Source organism: Emydura macquarii, unplaced genomic scaffold, assembly GCF_026122565.2.
Source record: "Emydura macquarii macquarii isolate MOO-44397 ecotype Brisbane River unplaced genomic scaffold, CSIRO-AGI_Emac_v2 contig_2897, whole genome shotgun sequence".
Lineage (NCBI taxonomy): Eukaryota > Metazoa > Chordata > Testudines > Chelidae > Emydura > Emydura macquarii.
In genome coordinates, this window is record NW_027133034.1 from 58,258,225 (window position 1) to 58,270,309 (window position 12,085).

Consider the following 12,085-nt stretch of genomic DNA (forward strand, 5'->3'; position numbering starts at 1 on the left):
CAAGTGATAGTCATTTCACCTACCACCAACTCCTTTGCCTGAGGATATGCCCCAGGTGTATATGTTTTCCTTTCACAATGTGCCAGTGCACTAGTGGGCCTGAAACCAAAAGATTCAAGATCTTTTTTAAATCAGCTCTGCTGAAATATAAGGCACAGCACTACTTCCCTGCTGGCTCCACACTAATAAGATGTGATTTTACTCAGTTTTGAAGACTTTTCCTCCGATCTAACTACAAAAGGCCCTTTCAGAAAGCAATCAGGAACATCTCTCAGTCCTAGTTTCCTCTTATCAAAGACTTTAATTTTACAATATTGTTGCATTTCTTATCAGACTAAATCCGCAGGTGGACCAGTAGATTATGGGATATAAATCACATGGATACATCTAGCAGAATACAATTAGAGAAAGAGGATTTCATGGCTCTGTAGCTCTGATAATTGTGTTATATCCAGGCCTTGTTTTCCCATTAAATACGAAAATGTATTTTAATAAAGAACTGAATCCCAGGACCTATAATAAGAAATAAACCAACCTTTTACAAGGAACCAAAAGCACAAATGTTAGTCAAATTAATATTTAAGATTCTTACTGTCCTTAATCATGACATATTCCTAAAAGATCACACTGCTTGGGTAGCAAAGAAATGCTATATGAAAAGATTTTGACAAATTACGTGAAGTAGAAGGGCCTGACTTCAAGCACTTTTGCTGCCAAGAACAATTTAACTCACGTATATTTTATATATTGACCAAAGATTACAGGATTTTGTTTTACAAGCTTTGAAAAAACAACAGAGTATTTCAATGAAATGTATTGGTTGCATCTTGATTGTAAACAATTTCTGAAGCCACGATTTAGATGTAAGATTGTGTCTGTCACAATAATTACGGTTATCCCTTAGCTGTGATTTTGAAACTACAGGTACTTCCAAGTAATCAGACTTTCCCATTACTTTATGATGTGGCAAACTATAATCTAAGGGAAGTAGAAAAATGATCAACTGTGAGTACCAACAGAAGCATGATTGTTATCAGAGCTGGATAAAAGCATTAGACACTATAGGCCCACACCAAGGGGCCAAGCTCCTGGATGAGATCAGAACCTCAGCTTCCAATTAAAAAAAAAAAGTTTCTAGCCCTCATGAATCAAAGAAAAGCTTAAAACTATTAAATGAATGTAAATAACGCCTGTCTGAGGGCTTGTCTACATACAGAGTTGCCCTGATTTAACTGAAGGTGTGACTTCAAATAGATTTAGTTGGTGTAAGAGGCTGTGCAGCTCTTTTTACAGTTTAAACCATTATTTCAGTTTATTTTAAATTTATTAGGAACAGATTTAAATTGAAGTGGAATAAGCTACTCTTAAATCGAAACAAGTGTCCACACAGAGGTTTGTATGGTTTAAATTAACTGGTTTAATTAATTCAATGTAAGTTTTTGTGTAGACAAGGCTTTAGTTTGCAGACAGCATAGAACAATAGCTCTTAGAGGTATGAACTGCCCAGTCATCTGAACTTTGGAACCTCAGACCATCCCATCAAGAATCAGGGCCACAGCACAGGGGCAGGAGAGGGGCAGGTCTATGGCAGGGGGTAGGTCTAGGGGTGCCATGTGAGGTATGTCTAAGGCTCTAGAGTACTTTAATTCAGCCCTAATTGTAACAGATGTTTCATGTTAATATTTTGGCTGATTTTTTTTATAACTATTTATGTAGGAAGTTTTAACAGGTTTATAAATCATTTCCATATAAGTGTCTGAAACAAAATGATAACCAGAACAACAGTGAGCTTATTTTTTAGTTTAGAGAAACATGCTTACTTTTATATTTCTGTAAAGTTTCTTTTCTGACCTGAAACTTCATTAAAGTTAAAAACTGTGTCCTGCAGACCTCTATCTTCCATTGCTAATACTCGGTGGGAACTCCTCTCCCTGTCTCCAGCTTTATAAGTTCAATATATATTAGTTTTGAGAAATAGTTAAAAAAAACCCAAAAGAATAAAAACCCCTCTCAGATATGTGATTTTATGTAAAGACCACTTTTCTCATATTACTAGTGTTTTGTTTACAGCAATAGTTCATGTTATGATACTTTTTCTTAAAAGCATTTTCTTCTGTGAATTTTCATCTACGTATCTCATTAGGCCAAAGAAAAAGAGACGTACTCTATCATTTTGAAGATCCCTGGACATAATCTCAGAGTATTGGCTGATCTCTTCAAAGAACCTGAGGAGCAAAATGTATACCAGTTCATAAATATTACCATTTTGATTGTATAGACATGCACACACAATTGGCTGATGAAATGTAAACAAGACAAAAAACTCCATTAAAATGGAGTTAAGCTTGAGAGTATGTATCAGAAATGTAAGGGTAAAAAACATTATAGGGATGTTGTAAATATCTCCAGACCAAGCATTACGAGTCCAGGACATTCAGAGTTAGGGTTGTACTTAGAAAGAAATCCAACCATGCTAAGGCATAGAAGACATGCATCATTAGTTGTTCCAGATTTGTTTCAACTAAAGTTTAAGGGCCCATTCATTCCTCCCCACACCCATATTTCCCCCCTTGAATTCACTACAGAGTGGAGTTAAGTTTTTTGAGTGCCTTAGCTGTGCATTTCCATACTTTAACATGGTACAAAGGTGCTATTATAGAGGTGTATGTGTGTTTAGGGTGACCAAATAGTAAAGGCCCAAATACTGGGACTGTCCCTATAAAATCGGGACATTTGGTTACTCTATATGTGTTACTTTTCCTGCATGCTATCCCTGACTTTAGTTTTTAGGCCCCGGATAAGATCCCTAGTCATTTTTATATTGGGAATAACAAAGACCAGCATATTAACTAGGCATTGCATTATCTGACACTCATCCATGTGTTCTTTGATCCTAGATAAAAATTAAGGACTATTTCTACCATGATTTGATTAAGGTGTGGGACATACATGTTCCCTTGTTCAGTAAACATAACTGAATAATCATTCCACCGCTCATAAAATGCAACTGCATATGAAAGACTAACAGCCAAAGGAAATCTTGAACAACAGAAGATCATAATCAGGATTTAGATAAAGGTGCCTTGCTGTGGCTAACACACTTTCCAGAGCTACCACAAAAAAGTGAAAATCAGATAGTGAATTTTGGTCACTGCACATATAACTCCACTCACCTGCTGCCTGCTCTGGAGAAGTGAAAGGAGAAGAATTTGCCAGAATTATTTATGGACATCTCCATATAGACTCCAGAGATGCTTACTTCAAACAACAGCAATATTACAGATCACATATTTGCTAAATCAGCCTGACTTTAATCAAACAATGCCTTCTTTCAGAAACTTGCCATCGCAAATGTGAAGGTGATGCAGATCTGAGGATGCTTACATTTTGGAGGATGCCAAAATACTTGTACTTCACAAGTTAAACCTGGAGACTGCGTTCAGTTCCTTAAACGTCAAAATTTATCCCAGTTTTCAGGCTTTGAATGTTGATCTAAGAAGATAAATGAGCTTTAAATGTGGGACGTTTGATATACATGCCAATTTCTCCCTTTCAGTCCTAAGCAACTTTTACGGCCAAATTCGAGGCTAATGAAAAATGTGGTTTGTAATGTAAACTCATATGCAACATTTACTAAAGTTATGATACTGGGTTGCTTTGTTACACTAATATTTATTTGGTGCCGAGTACCTGAAACTCTCATTAATCTCAGAGGGAGTTACAGGCTCTCCAAATCTGAGAAAAAAAAATAATTCTGTTCTAGTTAGGGGCATATACATGAATTTAGAAGCCAAACCTTAGGTATGCAGATTTGAAAATAATGCATGTAGATTGTACACTCTTCAGAACAGGGCCTGTCTTTATGTTTGGGTATTGTATGGTGCTGAGTACAGTGTTGGTACTAAACTAGGTGACCAGATGTCCTGATCTTATAGAGACAGTCCTGATATTTGGGGCTTTTTCTTATATAGGTGCCTATTTCTCTCCATCCCCTTTCTTCCTGATTTTTCACACTTGCTATTTGGTCACCCCATACGAAACAAAATATGATAAGTGGTACTTTATAGATAAAAATGCATGGGGCCAAATTCTGCTCTAAATTACATCTGTAACACCACAAGCGTAACTAAAAGGGAACATTTTGTCCCATGAAATCTGGGCTTAATTAAACAATGAGATCCAGGTTCTAAACTCCCAAAAGAAATCCCTCAGTGTTTTATTGCTGTTGGTATCTGCTCCACCAGAATGCCTGTAGTCACAAGATGAGAACAGTTGTTTTGTTTGTCTTACAGATCACAGTGTGTGTGTATTTCGCTCATCTTAGCTTTAGTACTCTTTCCAAAAGAGTTTATGGCAGTTTTGAAATGGGCACTAGGCTTTTTTTCAAATCAGCAATGCCTGAAGCCATGCCAATTTAAGGATTTATGGAAAGATTACATAAGCAAAATTTCTGTTAACACACCAATAGATATTGTCACTGCACTAAGGGTTTAAGTGGCTTGAATTTGGGAGTCTCATAATGAAGGAGCTCAGAATTCAACAGCATAATAATACAGGTAAATATGAGTCGATCAATAATTAATTACTAATTTATTTCACAAATAATGCCATGTACACTAGCACTACACTCAATGCACAATCTTTCCAAACATTCACACACTCCCTTCCATCTCCTGGCAGAGTTTAATTTAACTTTGAGCAAAATCACTAACCTCAGAATGATTGTAGATTCTAATTTTTCTTTTATTAAGACTTTGCATATGCTTATCTAAAATTTAACAACTGGAACTTCATAGCTATCCATTATTTTTATAATATACTGTAAATGAACAAGTCTTTTGCTGGGAACATGAGATGTCCATTTCAATAATAAGCTAAACTGTTCTTCTGAAGAATGACTGATTTGCAGCTATATAGTCATCTCTTCCAATATATATATATTAATAGGTTCAAACACAACTGACACTCCAGTTTTTATATCTGAACAGTAAGGCAAAACCAAGGGGAAAAAAGGGGAGAGAATGGATTTTTGCAGCTCTGGTAGATAGAATACAATATATAACACGTGTCCTGACTGATGATGGAAAAAGCCAACTAACTCACAATAGTGACCTGTGAAAACCTCTCAATGTACAATTCATAAGACTTGGAATTTTAAAATGTATATAAGAAATATGTCACAAAGAAGGTACAATGTAGACGAATAATACAGGGGGAATTCCAACTAGACACAAAGGGTGAAATTCACTGCAGTTCAGAGTATCACTCAAGTCCTTAAAAGGCACATGACTTCTTAGTTCCCTGCTGCTGTTTTAGTATTAGGTTACATATATTACATTCCTTTTCCTCATTCCCAATTGTAGAATTGAGCCCTAAATGCATTCTTTCTGCCACAAATCATGAATTTAGGGTGACAGTGTTGTAAGTCATTTCATCCATAAGGAATTTTGACGATTGGAGATTATCTACATGTGCCAATGCTCAGGTATCATCTGACAACAACAGAAAAAAATGACAGAAGCCATGGCTATATTGATATTTTTCCTTTATCGATTTAGCATTTGTAATACTTATCCCGGATTGTGGGACACTGATGACAATGAGGAGTTTTTGCTGACTTCACTGGGGTTTAGAGCAGGCATTTTATTATTGTTATATTATCATTCAATTTGACTCCTCAAATCCACACAACAGAATCTGGAATGTGAGCAAAAGCACCATAAATCAGATTCGATCAGACATTGAATTAGTGTAATGATGGTCCCTTTCAAAATGTTTGAATGCAGTGGTTTTTATTTCTGATTTAAGATCATGCTATGAAATAAGTTCACTGACAGTTTTATACACAAATATGAGCTATACCTCCCCCCCCCCCCCCCTTTTTTTTTTTTTAAAGGAGGGATATTGCATTTCACAGAGAGGTCATTTTTCATTCTCTCTGCACAAAAATCTGTCCAAACCAAAACCCAAATCACACCTTTGGACTTTGAATAAATTCAGATCCACATTCAGGTCCAAATTTAGTGGCTACACAATTATAGCATGGACAAGAAACTACTAACATAAAATACCTGAATTTTGGAAAACAATTAAAAACTATCTGGGTGAATATGCTTATTTGAAGATAAGTAGTAAGAAACCACTTCTTCAATAGACAACATAATGCATGTGTGGCACGCAGTCACTGACATATAAATAGTATACTTATTCTGGAAGAAACGAAAGCAAGCAGCAAAATATCCTTTTCTCCACAGCTACCATTTGTTGCTGCTCATTGGTTTTTTGAATTTAGCATGGATGTGATATGATCAAATCCTTGACTTAAGTCTGTGATTAGAAAAAGCAGGCTAGATCCTGAAATCCTTACTCAGGCAAAACTCCCCTTTGAAATCAACCGCTGACTTTGTTTTCTCTGAAAAAGGATTTTAAAAAGGACCCTGGAATTTAACCCCTTACTTGGAGAATTTTACCAGGTACTGAATTTCCATTCCTTAACAAGCCATTTCATATGGAATTACAGATACGTGGTAAAACAAGAAAGTCCACACTGCTATTTTTATAGTCACATTTCAGAGCAGAGCCATACTTAGAATTAGGAAAACAGATAGCTCATAAAAACACATATTATAATTTGCATTGCGGTTACACCTAGAGGCTCTTGCCCTCCTCTGTGCTAGGCACTGTACAAACATATAATAATGAGACACTCTCTGCCCCCAAGAGCTTACAATCTAAGAACAAGATGAGTAGGGTTGGCAGAATTCAGTGTTTATTTTTTTCTAATATCGATGGACACCTATTTTTAGTTTTAAGAATGTTTTGATTATTTATTTTTATTTTTACAGTAGATGGAAATTACAGATGGGGGGAAGTTGGGGTTAGACTAAGGCAACACAGCAAGGCTGCAGGGAGTCCTCTACATGGCCAAGAGACCCAAGATACCAGGATGCAAAATGCAGGGCAATCCTGTCCTGGCACAGCAGATATCCGCAGCCAGGACTGCAATAAGGAAGATGAGCCCCTGGCAGGAAGCTGCTGGTTGCGGATGGCTCCCACGCTCCTGGCTCATGAGAGAGCGAGCAAGTGAGCGGGGCCATGACAGTGGAGCCATTCAGCAGCAGGGTGCCCTCCCGCTCTGCTGGCGGCTCTTCCTCCTCCTCTTCCATGAGGTCCTGGCTAGGCTCTTAGTTCTGCCCCAGTGGGACCACAGCCTCCCCCACACCTTGCGTCTGCAGGGATGAGTTGTTACTCCGTGGCAGCGCAGAGACCCCCCCCTGTAGCTCCGCTGGCCAGTGCTCCATTTGTAATGAAAGAGGTGTCGGGGCTCAAGCAATTTTTTTTACTTTCGTAACTGATGTGGCAAGCCCGGAGGTGCCGGGGCTATGAGCTGCCAAGCCCGGAGGTGCTGGGGCACAGACATGGCACAGGTTAAACACTGCTGCTGTCAAAGGAATGAGGGAGTGGGGCAGTGACAGTGGGCTCCCTGCACTGCCACAGGGCCGGTGATATCTGAGCCTTGCAAGCGCACAGGGGGCAGACAGCACTCCCGCCCACTGTGACTGGTCAATTTTTTCTCCCATCAATTTCAGTATCAGCTGAAATGGACGTTTACCGACATCTATTGATTTACAGTCGAATCCTGCCAAGGATGGAGATGTGAGAGGACAGGTGGATACAACTGATGGGCATGGGACAGCCGAGGAAACAGAGACATGACTGATGAGTGCAAGCAGCAGCAGTCACAGCACACTGCCTGCCCCAGCTTTGACAATACTCATGCTTTGGCTTCCTTAAAAATAATAATAATAAAAATTCCCTTTAAGGAAAGGCTCTTTGTCAGAGGCAAATAAATAATATGACCCAAGAAATACAGAAGTAAAGGGAGAAAAGATTTGGTGATAATAAAACTGCCATGCTCTGCATTAAAAACATAGCCATGGCTATAAGATATATATATAATTGAAAATTCGGGAGTTGTACAGAATTTATATTTTATATCCAATATAATACACTTCTCTTTTTCAATGCCTTTGGCAAGTTTGCATATCATGCTACTACCACTGAGGTTGGGAATTCCTGATTCTCAGGCTAAGTAGTTGCCAAATCATTATAGTTATATAGTTATATATACATTACTGGACAATAACATAAATATAAGGATGGGGAAAGATTTCTTTCAAACTAACGGACAGTCACAGACCATGTCTCTCTTTTATTAGTGGAGGAGTGAACCCTACACAATTTAGTGACTTCCTCTTGAATTCAATTTACTAATTTAGCACAATCCTTTGATTATTTCAGTCACACCCTTGGAGCTAAATCATTTATATGGATTTGCATTCAAGTCTTTTCACCTAATTTCAATACCCTCAAATGTTAAAATAAATAATTCAGCCAAGACAGGAAACTTGTGTAAGACTTATTAAAAACTATAAAGCAATTCTGTAAAATCCACAAAAAATCAACATGAGTAATTGGATTTGGGATATTCCTGTGACTCTGGTAAAGTGAGACCAATACGGTATTTTGCTAGAGAGAGCAGGTCAAATCAGGATTATAAGATTTAAATGGATTAGTTATGTTTTCTTTTTGGCTGTTTTAGTCTTTCAAATATGAAGTGACTGACTCTGTCAAAACACCTCTGGGGTTCACTGTACTAAAATCCCAAACTTTGTGGTTTGATGGGTCAACAATAAAAAATGTTATTTGGGTCAACAACTTGTTTACTACATTCAGGACAGAACCTTCATTGTCATCTATTTACAAGACCTTCATCACCAAACAACCACATAGTTAACTTTTCTGTGTAGACACTGGAAATTGTACTGGGGGACTACTAAGCTCATTCATCCAAAAGACGTATTTGCTAACAGCAGCCAGCTCCCTGACCTAAAGAACCTACCGAGCTAGAATTAGAATTAGTATTAGTGTTTTTCTTTGTGCCTGCTTAACTACTGAGCATTGTTATGTTTCCTCCGACCTGGGCTAAAGAAAGTTTGAAGCTACTGTTGCACCCTTGCAAAGCACAGCAGAGCAACCAATAATAGCAGATCATTATTTTGGCTTCTGGTCACTTTTATCTTTTGCTGGGAAAAATACAGCCTGCTGATTTTCTCAATTACCAGCTCATTTTTTAGATTACATCCATGTAGGGAAGGTAGAGTAGAGAATTAAACAACAATGCATTTGGGAAGAGAATGATATAAAAGAGAAAAACAAAAGAAAACATAGGTCCGCTACTTAGTGAGCAAGGATATCAAGAAGGTTGAGTAGTTATCAATGGTGCAGTGTCAAACTGGGAGGACATGTCTAGTGGAGTCCTGCAAGGGTCTGTCCTGCATCCAGTACTATTCAACACTTTAATTAAAGACTTGGATAATCAAATGGAGAGTGTGCTTATAAAATGTGCAGATGACACCACGCCTGGAGGGGTTGCAAGCACTCTGGAGAACAGGATTAGAATTCAAAATTACTTTGACAAATTAGAGAACTGTTCTGAAATCAACAAGATGAAATTCAATAAAGACAAGTGAACAGTACTACACTTAGGGAGGAAAAATCAAATGCACAAATACAAAATGGGAAATAGCTACTGAAATCGATCTGGAAGTTGTAGTGAATCACAAATTGAATGTGAATCAACAAGGTGATGAAGCTGCAAAAAAGGCTAATATCATTCTGGGGTGCATTAACAGGAGTGTCCTATATAAGACATGGGAAATAATACTTCTACTCTACTTCTGGCACTAGTCAGGCCCCAGCTGGAGTACTATGTCCAGTTTCGAGCACCACACTTTAGGAAAGATGTGGACAAACTGGAGAGAGTCCAGAAGAGACAACAAATATGATAAAAGCTTTAGAAACCATAACCTATGAGGAAAGATTAAAAAAACTGAGCATGTTTAGTCTTGAGAAAAGAAGACTGAGGGGGGACCTGATAATAGTCTTCAAATACGTTAAGTGCTGTTATAAAGAGTACAGTGACCAATTGTGATCTGAAGATAGGACAAAAAGTAATGGGTTTAATCTGCAGTAAAGGAGATTTAGGTTCCATGTTTTAGAAAAAACTTTCTAACTATAAGGTACTTATGTACTGGAAAAGATTACCAAGGATGTTGTGGAATCCCCATCATCTGAGGCTTTTAACACCACATTAGACAAACACAACAGGGATGGTCTAGGTATACTTGGCCCTGCCTCAGTATGGAGGGAGGGACTAGATGATCTCCTGAGATCCATTCCAGCCTACATTTCTGTGATTCTCTGAAAAAGCAATGCTTGATAAGCTGTTTTAATTATAATGTGTTTGTTTCCTGTGGGTTTTTAAAGGAAAAATTATGCATCGGACTCACAAAGTTAGTAAATATTAGTGAACTGAGCACAGAATCCATGATGTTTTAATCATGACTCTCCTGGCTGTTTTTATATATTCTAAATATAACAGATTTCACCATTCATCATTCAAGCATGAATGTATTTTATTCTTCACTTGCGTAGATATGAAAGTGGGCAGCCACATATCCTTTTAATTTACACATGGCATTCTCAAACGATAAAGCTGCAATTAAACTGAGAAGAGATTCTGCTGACACTGTGAACTCCTAAAGCACTAACTCAGCATACCATAAAATATGGCTTAAAAAATCACCTAGTATTCTGTTCAGGAAACTGTTTCCCCTTCTAGTGAAGTGGTAAAAAAATCAGGAGAGGTAAACTGTGTTCTGACAGGTTCACATTTGACTTTAGGCATTCTGATACTGATTGACTATGCTAGAAACCTTAACAGTGATAAAAATGTGTTAAATCTATCCCATTAAGTTGAGGATTCCTTGCCCTTGTTGTGTGTGTAGGCCTTTGTTTTCTGAAATTACATTTTTTGCCCTTGACTGAATTTTCAAACATTCCATTGGATTAGCTAGTCTACCTTTGTAAATATCCTCTCCTATGAGTCTCACGAGTACCTAGTATCTGAAAGCAGTGGCCCCAGACTTCAGCTATGTAATCCCATGTTGTCAGTTGGCTTGTTAAATTGAACCATTTTGTTGGAGGACACTCTCTGAATCCTCCTATTAACCCAGGGAGCCATCTAAGAGAGCAGGGGGAGAGTTCACACTGCAAATGCTCTCATGGCCCTGCAGCTTGAGCTTGGCCCTAGTCAGTCCTAAAGTTCATCATAACGTAACAGTGAGCATGCAGTGAATACATGCTTAGAAAGACCAAAATTTACAGGTCTTTTATTTTTTTAAATATTTTGGGCCAGATTCTCTAGTGAAGTGTGACTGCTTTGCATAGTATCACTAGTGCAATCTGACCATACATAAACCTAGTGCAATGAGCCCATGATGAATCACTCCAGTGTAAGGGTCCTCCTGCAGTGTAGAAGTTCTTAGGCCACTTCCAGTCTCTGCTGCCAGTAGCCAGATTTTGTGACACCAATTCTACCTGTGGGTTTTGGACCCTTGGTGTCATTTTTAACTAGCATAGATTAGAGCAGCCCTACTACATGGAGATTAACCCAGTCAGACCCAGCACTAGATTCGGGGGAGTGCAAAAGTGAGCTTTGCACAGCCATTCCTAACCTGCAGTCTGTGCAGATCAGCCACATCACTGCATCTGGCTCGTATCATTTCCCTGGTTTGAGAAGCAGAACTAGGATCACCCTTAAAACCTGCTCAAGCGCCTTAAGTAACTATGCTGAAGTCAATGTTTGCTGTATTCCAGGAAGGATGGTCTAGTGGGTAGAGCACACACCTGAGTTTAATTCCTTCTCTTCTACAGAACATCCTGGGTGTCACTTGCTCTCTCTGTGCCTTAGTTCCCCATCTGTACAATGGGGATATTAGCACTTCTCTACCTCACTGGGATGCTGTGAGAGCAAATATATTAAAGATTGTACGGTGGCTATATAAGTGCCTAAAATATTCTCCAGAACAGATATAGGGACTACAGAAAATATTGAAGTAACTACATTTTTAAGATTAGAATCCAAGATGGAGATAGAAGATAGTTAACATTCCTTCTTGAGGATTTTGGTCAGGAATGGGAGGTTATAGACTGTAGAGATTCTCTGCAAAAGTTTTGGTTT

At 38.2% G+C, this 12,085-nt stretch overlaps 1 protein-coding gene across 1 annotated transcript in view; it reads right to left on the reverse strand.

Annotated features, from left to right (window-relative positions):
* The window catches only part of RAB3C (RAB3C, member RAS oncogene family), a 187,208-nt gene that overhangs the window by 116,935 nt on the left and 58,188 nt on the right, over positions 1 to 12,085 (reverse strand). The gene's annotated exons all lie outside the window — the stretch shown is intronic.